At 30.9% G+C, this 11,194-nt stretch overlaps 1 protein-coding gene and 1 long non-coding RNA gene across 2 annotated transcripts in view; one reads left to right on the top strand and one right to left on the bottom strand.

Annotated features, from left to right (window-relative positions):
* Positions 1 to 11,194, top strand: part of LOC107453372 (ecdysone-induced protein 74EF) — a 386,074-nt gene that overhangs the window by 118,428 nt on the left and 256,452 nt on the right. The window lies entirely within an intron of this gene.
* Positions 7,148 to 11,194, bottom strand: part of LOC122269199 (uncharacterized) — a 66,177-nt gene continuing 62,130 nt past the window's right edge. The window contains exon 2 of the long non-coding RNA XR_011638375.1: positions 7,148 to 8,000. This is a non-coding gene — a long non-coding RNA (uncharacterized lncRNA). The remainder of the gene's footprint in view (positions 8,001 to 11,194) is intronic.

Below are 11,194 nucleotides of genomic sequence, written 5' to 3'. Positions count from 1 at the left end.
TACAATTCAAGAAATTCCAAAAAAAAAAAAAAATATTTAATGCGAATGCACTGTAAAAAGAATAGTAAATAAAAATTAGTGTATTTTCTACCAGAAATGGTACTTTACATGAAAGTGGTGTAGAGACCATTGTGAAAACTCTGAATTTGGTGTTGCAGAACTCTAAAAATTGTGTGAATGATAACTTTATTTCAAGTTAATACCGTAGAAAGTTTTGTTTTTCGGAGCTCCGTAAATTTAGTGTAGATAACTCTTTGTTCCTTCACTTCACTAGAAAATTGTTCTTTTTCACTACTTGGTGTAAAGCAGCTATCGCCACTTTTGGCAACACTAAAATTTATAATTATTGTAAAATAAGATAAGCATGAGAGTCAGTAAAGTTATTCTTACTACACAATATATTCATTTAAGATGTATACATTCACCAATTCTTAAAATAAAATTAGCTTGTAAATCAAACATACTCGTAGAACCGAGAAAATATATAGACGAATTACAAAGGATTGACAAAATCTAAGCAGACTTTATGAAGTCATTTAATGCACTGTAAAAAAAAATCGTGTGTCTGAACGCCAAAAATGGTTTAAACCATAGTGTTGTTTCATCTCTACACCAAAGCTAAGTTCTTGGTGTAATGAAATGCCTAGAATGTACTTTTACACTAATTGGTCTTAAGTAGCCACCTCCATCTTTATTATTTACAAGTGGTTTAAAAACTTCGATATTACTACTTTTAATATTTTTGCACTTACAAAATAATTAAAGTTTTGGCTAATTTTAGGTCTTAATATGGAGCTCATTAATCTAAACTTTTATATAGTAGATGATTATAAAAAAGGCCTTCTAAAGACCTTTCTCGGAAAACTCATTTCTGAAAATAAAAAAAATTAAAGGGTTATACATTTTTGTCATCCATTTTAGCATAATGTATGGCATCTGAAAGATATTTTGTTTTGACCTTTGAGGCATAGAAAGTTTGGTGCTGCAGAGTTTATAAATATTAAGCACAATTACAAGAATTCTTTATAGTATTCTCCAGTAATGAATGTTTTGGTTTTACAGTTGCCTAAAAACAGTTGCATAGCAACAATTTCGGTGTCATTAATATTTTATTTGGCCAGTTAATCATCTCAGTTTTTTTACTAATATTTGCTTATGACGTTACTTTAAAGCTTAGAAAATTTCAAATTAATACTTGATTCCATTTCTAAATCAAAAATTCATTTCAAAATTAAAATGTGATCCCAATACTTGGTCTAGGAGTTCCCTTGTCATCTGGATTAGGTTCAAAATTACATGGGTACGGAGTTGAACATTAATAGTCGTAAGCCCAAAAAATTAGGTCGGCAGTTCAACGACGGTTATAAAATAAAAATAAAATTGTCAAAACTAAAGAAGTAGTGCTCACGTAGTGTTCGCCTTACTTCTATTTTATATTGTGCCTCCAATTTTGTACTTAAAATACGTCAGTTTTGTACTACCTCAAGTAAACATCAAGGCTAGACTGAAAGGTTTTTGGTTACCTATCATGTATTTCATTTATCTTCGGTAGGTTTTGGACTAATTATGCTTTAAAGGTCAATCCACTCCCACTAAATATTTAAGTTTAACAAGGTGCATTCATTTTGTAGATATCTTTGTTTTTTCTCATCCCTCAAATTAAAATGTCTTAGATTGTGAGCCTTCCCTTTGTTTTAAATTTTACTCGGCCTAATTTAAACTAAATTGTGTGAACTTTTCCCCTTAGATACCTAATTGTTCACCCTTATTTGATGGGTCATAAGCATAATCAGGTAAATCTTATCTTTCTAGCTTTAAATTACAGTTGAAGCTGAAACAATCCAATTTTTTTTTAAAAATGTATTTTTTTTAATATGCATGTTTTAGTTTTATTATTCTATCGTTATTTTTTTTTGTATAAAGCAGATAATTTGTCAATTAGGAAAAAAGAAACATGTTTTTTTTCGTATAAAAACTGCATCGCACAATCATTGTTGTCATTGACTAAAACAGTAGAGTAAAATTATGAAGTGACTGAATTTCGAGATTTTATAGCAATCTATGGTTTAAATTTACCAAACGATAATTGCCCACAAAAGTTGAAGCGTTTAATTATTTCACTCGTCAAAAACTAGACGAATGTAATGTAAAATTATTTCTAAAATAGATATTTCATCATTATTTTTTTCCCGATTTTCGTTCTTTTTTTTTTTTAATATTTCGACATGAATATCTATAAATAATCAAGGCTTAACTTTAAGATTTATTTTTTACCCTTTTAGCTGATAATTTCTTGGCAAATTCAAAATGTTAATTTTTTTGGATTAATCTTCAAAACATTGCACAGAAAGAAGATATTCGACAATTAAGCAACACAAAAAGACACCAATGTTAAATGTAACCCTTTTCAAAAATGACATCAACAGAAATTATTATTACACTTTATCTTCATATGGAAACGCACGGCTACGATTATTTTTTGAAATAATAGCCAGCAGGTTTATGTGGTTTTTGAAATAATAGTCTTTCCAAATATTAGCCAATGTTATCAATATTCAACAAGAGCTACCATGAATCTAAGCAACATGCTGTGCTCAAACTAGTAACTAAGTTTTAACTTGATTGGTTTAATTGAACAACTTGAAGTAAAATACTTGAGTCTGCAAATGATTTCAGGGTGCGATAATGCGAAAATGGGTGCGTTAAATTTTTTATTCAATAAGTTTGCTGCAACTTTCGAAGTATCATCATATGAATATCATCTCATGCTTGATGTTGAATGACTAAAAAATTGCATGACACATTTTTTTTTTCAAAAAATCAAAAATTTTGTTAAAAAAAGCAAAAATTTATAAATCCATTAACTCGCCTCACATCGAAGATATCCGAGAGCGATTGAGACTCTTTCTACGACGAGCTGGACTAGCTACTAAATTGTGGAGAATATTTAGCGACGACAAGCAATAGAGGCTAGACGGCTTCAAGATAAAACCTAAAAAGTATGAGAGATTTTCTAAACTAATAAGTTTTGACAAGGTTAAAGTAACAAATATGCAGCTTATTTAAATATCTTAATTCCAGTCGAATTTTCCATGAAATATTATTTTTCAATCATCGATGTAACAGAAGCAATTTATCCAATGCTTTTATGCCGTTCATAATTAAATTCTTCACTGTTTCTATAATGTTTTAATATCTTTGATTTGAATTTTGCTTCACGTATCAATTTTTTACGAAAAGGAACTTTTGAAACTCGTAAAATATTTGAAAATATTGATATCACACAAAGCTTTTTATGGATTATAGTAGATAATTTGATAATTTTCAGGTTATCTTAAAAATATTGAAACAAACTTTATGGTAAAGTAAAGCATATCAAGAAGATGGAAAATTGTAAGACCTAAAATGTCGTTCAGCATCGCTATATGACATTTCGCGGCAATGTGTCGATGCTGCTCCATTACGCTCATTTGATAACCCAACTGGCTATCCCCTTTTATCCCTGATATTACTTGCCTGTCATTTATTTGCATTTCTGTTTCTATCGCACATTCTGCATTTCAACACTAAAAAAGATGCTTCAATATAAGCATCAAGCTTGTTGTTAGAGTCCAAATGATCGTATATTTAATTTATGAGATATTGTTTCTACCAATTTTTACTGCTAAGGGCCAAGTCCAGCTGATTTATTGGGCCTAGATATCTTTTTGTTGAGAGCTCGTGAATCACTTGTATATGGAGTCAAGTCAGATATAAATCTCATAGCAATACTTGATTGTGCTGCTGTTGCTCAAATCATAAAAACCGCTGTGTTCAGTCGTGTCCAACTATCAATTGACGATCGAAATAGGCGATAGGTGATGCAGAGTAGAACTCTCTATCTATAGCAGCATTCTTTCACCCGGAGCGGTCGAACAGTCATAGAAGAAGGGATTACGCAATTTTTTGCCTTAATTTTCAAATGGATTAAAAAAATTTAAGTTAAGAAACTATATGGAGAGGAAAACTGCAATTAACATAGTTCTTAAAGTAAGCATCGTTGAAATTTTAGAAAATATTTTTGACAATTATATACAAAAAATGTTTTGAAGGGGGAAAATATCGTAGGTACATTCCAACTCAGAGGAGGAGAGAGAAGGGGGAAGACATGGAACTGGTCTTCTCCCCAGGTGGCGTGTTGCCTCATTCACACAAGCCGGTTTTCCTTACTTACGCAAACGTCATTGCTTGAAATCGGCTTTAATTGCCAGAGCAATTACAAGCATTACAAGTCGCCTTAGCGCATTATGGATGGTTGACTGCTTAAAGCACAGATGGCGCTAGGGGTTAAAATTCCTCGTAAGGTTACTACTTTCGATTGATTTTTACGCTTGAGAAAGCACGTCATCCAATATTATTATACTTGTAATGTTTACCATTAACACTAAGAAGCAAAATACAAATAAATTTTGAAGACTCCACAAGCATGTTATGATGTTACCTCAAAAATAACAAACAGCAATATTTTACACAAATGTAGGCAAATAAGACATAAAACAGAAAACAATGTAAATCTTACAGTTATTTATGTTGTGATATTAATTTTCTTCGGCTCACCACATGTTAGAATTTGTGAATAATCGAAAACTTTTATAAATAGTAAAATTTGAACAAAAATCACAATAATAAACTAAGCACAATATAAGGGAAGTTTTCTAAATTTCTTTCGGTTTTAAGAAGCTTATTATAGTTTACATTCAGTCAACAATCTGAATTCTTTTCCCCAATTCTTTCACGTGGTTCGAGAAACTTCTCAACTCTTGCTCGCCTACTTTTGAAACTGTGTTTGGAAGTGTTCTTGTCTTTGTTTCAATTGCTTAAAAATTTGGGATATATTTTTCAGAAATGGAACAAACTAAGGTGAAGAGAAAACTAAAATATTAATAAATAGAGTTATAAGTATTAACAATCTTGTACAAATGAGGGAAAAGAAATAGTCATTCTCATTAGTAATAAATAAAATAATTGGCACTTTCTCTGTTAACGTTTATTTTTCTTTCTGTACTTATGGAACAAATTTTAATATTTCAATTTAAAAAGCTCTAACATTTGCATATTTGACGATTCTTACAAACTATTAAAAGAATTTCGATTAATAGAATATCAATAGACAGCATTTAATAATAATGAACATAAACTATAATTAACCAAAATTAGACCAAGAAACAATAAACAGACGAATTAATTCCATGCATCTGCCAGCCACTGGAATCATGAATAAGATGGTAAGAAGAGTCCTCTAAATGGATATTTTATCAACGCGAATAGAAACCTCCAAAACTCCCTCAATTTCTAAAACAGCGTTGAAACAAGGTTTTTATGTGAATGGGACTAATTTTCTGTTGGCACTGGGGAAAACTTAGGGCATCTGTTTTAATTTAATAAACTGTATTTCATTTAATTTTATAACCGTCGTTGAACAGCCAACCCAATTTCTCGGGTTTACGACTACCATAGTTCAACTCCGTAGCCTTTTAATTTTGAACCCAATCAAGAAGACAAGAGAACTCCTGGATCAAGTATTGGGAGAAATTTACCTTCGTGGAGGGATTTTTGATGGAACTAGCCCGCATTTGCGTTAATGAAGAGGAAAACCACGAAAACCTCCCACGGTTATCCTGACGGCAAGGTGACTCTAACCCATGATCCGTCTACCACTGAGGATATTTTACGTCAGTACTGTGGTCAGTGAAAGCCGGGTGCGGAATTCAAATCGAGCAGTAATCGCTTGGATTTGAACCCGGTTCACCTCATTGGAAGGCGAACACTCGATCCCCTGAGCGACCACGGCTCTGTAAACTGTATTAATTTAGTTGGTCATTTACACTCATTGATATATAATAAAGATTTATTTTCAATTAATCATTCTCATGTGTCCTATCAGATTGTTCTGCCTTTTATATCCCTGGCGTTCAGGGTTGCTATGCAATTGTTTATGATGTACCCTGAAAATTTGTTGCTACATTTTTGATAAATCCCTAATAATCCCGTAAAGGGGAGAATATCGGATGAATAATATCTGAGGAATCCATGGGTTTAATTAAAAAAAGATGTTTTGCTGGAAAACTAAATTGAAATTGGTGTGTTTTGCGTGTTATACGACTCTACTATCGGCTATTACTCAGTCGAAACTTCTATTTCTTTGTCATATTGCTTTTACTGAAACAAATACATTTTTCGAAAAAAAATTGTTTAATGAAATATGAAAAAAAATTCCGCTACTCATTAAAAATGACTATATTTGAGCTAAAACTATAAAAAAAAGAAGAAATTAAGTTTTGGTATGGTTGTTAACATCACACTATATCTACACTAATAGGTTATTCACGACGGATTCAACTTTAATGATGATCTGAGCTAAATTAGATTGGAGGACGCAGGATGATAGTCATAACCCGGCCTCCGCACCACGCTCACCAACCTCCCAATCTTGTGTAAACTTTTTCAGCTTTAAAACCAGCATTACATTAGAGTGGATTCCTTATGGGATATAGTACAATTCAATCAAACAAACTACTTTTAGCTCGGAGAATCTTCCCTAAGGCATGATAAAGGAAGCCACTGCACCATTTCTTTAAATTTAATTTTTAGAATATCTTAATCAGAAATAAAAAAAGAACAAAAAGGAACAAATTGGTTTTAAAACCAGCCTCGAAAAGAAAGCGTTAATTGGAAGTTAAACATAATTTTTTTATGTTGCGGTTGTTTCTAATAGAATTCGAACAAACCAAGCTCACATGCTATTGACCTTGTGAATTAAATCATTTAAGCAACAAGACAAGAGAGCAACGCTTAAATGAAATTTCGACGTATCTCAGAACCCCTGGATAGATGGCAGCACCACCCATTTGTGAGGCCACTTTTTCAATTTAGCCGACCACATGGCTTTAGAATTCCACAGATTTTACGAGCACGTATACCGTACGTACTCATTGGGGCTTAGTGGCTTTGAGGATCGAATCCCGGCCCCATCGGATGCTCTAACCAGTAGGCTACCGCAGACAATATTTTCGTATAATATATATATTATAGAGAGAGTTTCATTTCAATTTTTTTTTTCAAAAAATAAAATAAAATAAGATAAAATAAAATAATAAAGTAAAATAAGAAATTTTCAAACATTTTTAATAAAGTGATCTACTACATGAATCGAACTCCAAGCGTCTCGAACTCCTAGCCAAGAGGCACAATCAGTGCGCAAAATTAAAAAAAACGGAAATAACTGTTGATCTAATGATTGGCTCTTCACGTTCTAGGACTCAATCTTAATTGCTCGAGGGGGTGACCTCAAATATGCTAATTAATTAATGCAGACAATATTTTAAGTTACAAAATCAGAAACAAAAAGCGTATTTTATTTGAATAAACATACCCTTTTTTCAACGGATTCTAGAACAGTTCGTCGAAACAGTTGTCAGAACAGTTCAAGAAATAGTTCATAGTAGGGTTCAGTAGTTTAATGAAAAAAGTTAGCTGAATTACAGACTTTAAGACAAGCATTGCATGACACATTCATAATGTCACTCAGATGTAATCTTATTAAACCGTTTATCGGTTTCAATTTCTGGTAGAAAATGGTGGACAACATATCAACTGGACGACATATTGACATTTCGACTTTCACATGATATCGAGTATATCTTATGGAAGTTTCACACTTATTAAACGCTATATTCATAGTTAATTATTTGTCAGTTTTTGCCATCACTGCAATTAAAAATCTCTTTCCCTGTTTCACTTTATTGGCTGGATTAAAAACTATTTTTTTCTTTTTCCTTATATATATAAGATACGAAATGTCAAATTTTAAGTATGTCGGTTTGCTAATTCTATAATATTCACCATGTAGTATCACTTAAAGAGAGGCTTAAAAATGACAATTTCTTGATATTCTAATGTTGCAGTAAGATCCCAAATGACGATATTTAGTGCAGCGTTCCTAAAAGGTGTTCCGCAGAGTCCTGGAAAGAGGGAAAAAAGACATTTCCATGAGTATTCTATTTACGCATAATACATTAGCATTTCTCATCGAAATTCAAAATAAAATAACCAAATTCATAAAATGCATTCTAACAGTTTAAAACATTTATTTTTTATAAACCATTTTTCAAATTAGTTAAATTAATTTGACTTATACACATGCTAAAAATTACTAGACAAGAAGCCGCTACAGACTTATGAATTCAACTATCAAATATAAAACCCAATTTTTAGATTTATTGGTGAATTAATGAATAAATTTTGTTCTTCACGTTAAATATTTCCTATTAAATTTGAAGTTTTTCTCCTTTTTTACCATATTTTCAGCTGTTAATGAACTTTTTTTAAAGATGGGGCAGTAATAAGAGAAGTTTTTTTTTTTTAGGGTTCCGTAACCAGAAAAATATGGGCACCGTTGGTCTAGGGCAGTGATTCCTAATTAGTGCTCCGAAGAATCCTAGGGTGCAGCTCTTTTTTAGGATTTTGATATCGTGTATCGTATCTAAATTTCAACCCAAAAACCGATTATTAGGATCTAATTTTTGTCTCAATTCCTCTTTACTTGTTAAGTTTGGAAAACTACTGATCTATGCCTGTACTGAAAATCTTCATATCGAGCTGTATTGACTTAATGATTTCGCTATATAGTAAACTAAACTGTCTACGGCAGGGATGGCGAACCAGTGGCACGCGTGCCAATTATGGCACGTGACACAATATTTTGGGCACACCACCGATCGCAATTGTTATTGCACTATGAATTGTTATTACACAAATGTTATTACATTATAAAGAATATGTAACAATTAAATTAAAATTCACAAAAACAAACAAAATAATAAACAACTATTAATAAAAAAATAACAATTAATGCTAAAAAAACAATTAATAACCATAAAAAACAAGTTAACAATAAGTAACTAGCAAAAAAAATTAACAGTCTTGCTTAAACTAACATCTTACAACCTAATATAAGTTATTTGTCATCTAATCTGCAGCAACAGAAGTCACACTGATGTTACTTTAAGTTGAATTACGCCTATAACTGAGACATTGCAAAATGTATTTTTTTTTCAATGTAAATAGTTTTGAGTTGATAGTATTTAGTATTATTATTTTCCCAATAATCACGAAGTCAAAATTATTTGACAGCACGTCTATGACATCATTAAACAATTTTTCAGAAAAAATGGCACGGTGGTGTATAAAGGTTCACCACCCCTGGTCTACGGCTTCTTACATTTTTTTCTTTTTTTCACTCATAATTTATCATGTCATTAAAATTTCTTCTCCCTTCGCTTTAAATGAAAAAAAGAGCCGTATTTTTATTCCATTTTTATATCTATCCCTGAATGCCGTAATTTAAATTTTTACGGTGAAAACATACAAGAAAAAAAAAAGGTTCTCAACATAAAAAAAACTATCCTAAAAGACTTGAGAGACTTTATTTTGATAGAATGAACTTTAGGTACAAACAAAATTTAGTCAGCTTTGCTTGAACGTCATTGGTTTCGATGCGAGGAAATATAACATGAATTACCAAAAAAGATTGATGACTAAAATATTAACATAAATTCCAAAATCATGCTTTTAGGGTCAATAACTTAGATAAAGAGCCAAAAGCACTACTTTCCATAACCGTGAAATTTGTCATTTTTGTAGACCTATGTACATATAAAGTACATATACAGTCCCTGGCTGGAATATTAGACACGAGATTCTATGTAAAATCTTAATTATCTGGTAACAGCTTTATTGTTTAGACGCGACTGAAACCGGTTTGCACGTTCGTGTTTTCGTTGCTTAAATTAGACAATATATAATTTAAATATGAAGATTGGATAAATTAGAAGAATATTTATTATATCAGGTATTATATTGTAATGATTAGACGTGTTTTAATAATTACATGGTTTTGCACGAGTTTATATGCAATACTTAAATTTCAATACGTCTATATGCAATATTTAAACATACATGTAATGGGTTTTTATTCAGATTTTTTACATATTTCCTATTTGTATTTATTTTTAAGGTATTGCGTTACAATGTTTACCAATTGATACACGAATGTAAACAAGTGCAAACTGTAAGAGTTAAATAAATTTTATTAATTTGGTGCGCATAAGATAAGTTATTTGTGAATTATAATTAATAGATTGAAATATTTGGTATATGTACCAGTAATTGGATATAGTCATGATTAAAAAACAGTCAAATGATTGAAACGTCGTGATAAATATAATTAAGGCCGAAATATATAAAAGGGTAATTAAATTAAATTAAAGGGGAATGTGATCGTTAAGGAAAGTGGTTGTACAATGCTATTGTGGGATAACAATAACCCAAGGGCGCCGGCAGCGGGGTGCAAGGGGGTGCACTTGCACCCCCCTGCCTTTTTTTAAACAATTAAAGAGATACAGAAAAATAAATTTGTAATAAATTTTTCTATTAAACATATTTTTATTGAAAAACAAATAATTTAGTAATTATTGATGCATAACAATTAAAATTTTATTTAATCAAATAAGAACTGTAATCGTCTTGTTTGCTGTCCAAATCAGTTTATAACTTTTTCAATGAGTCATCTTTGATTCTTTTCTTATGCACACTGAGCATGCACAAACTTGATAGATATCTAAGCTATATTTTTAAATTTCATTTCATAAAATATAAGAAATATTATATTTTCTATTAGTTATTTAGTTTAACAAAGGTGTATAACACAAACTGACTTCTCACAACTGTGAAACTTCATCAACACAATAAATACCAATGTTAATCGTGCGCAAACACATTAGTATACGAAACTACTGTTTGTAGTTATTTTTGTTTCAAAGTCAGTAGCTATACCAACGCCATCAATGCAGTTTCTCGTGGCAAAATTTGCAAGTACACGAAATTCGTACTTTTTTGAAAAATATCTTGTTAACAATGAAGAAATGTATATTGAAAAAATTAACAAATGAAAGTATATGTAATAACAAAACAAAATGTAATAACAGAATATTTAAAAAAAAATTTTTTTTTTTTGAGACGAGCAATAATTTTAATTTAAATATATGAATAATGAACACTCCCAAAAACTCAATGAGCATAAAATAAGGCATTTATAGACTATGCATAATTTAAAAAAAAAAATTACAGTAGCTACAAGTATTAAGGTCTGATATTG

The sequence above is a fragment of the Parasteatoda tepidariorum genome, chromosome X2, assembly GCF_043381705.1.
Source record: "Parasteatoda tepidariorum isolate YZ-2023 chromosome X2, CAS_Ptep_4.0, whole genome shotgun sequence".
Classification (NCBI taxonomy): Eukaryota; Metazoa; Arthropoda; class Arachnida; order Araneae; family Theridiidae; genus Parasteatoda; species Parasteatoda tepidariorum.
The sequence above is the reverse complement of the archived record's forward strand: the minus strand, read 5'-3'. Positions and strand labels throughout refer to the sequence as shown.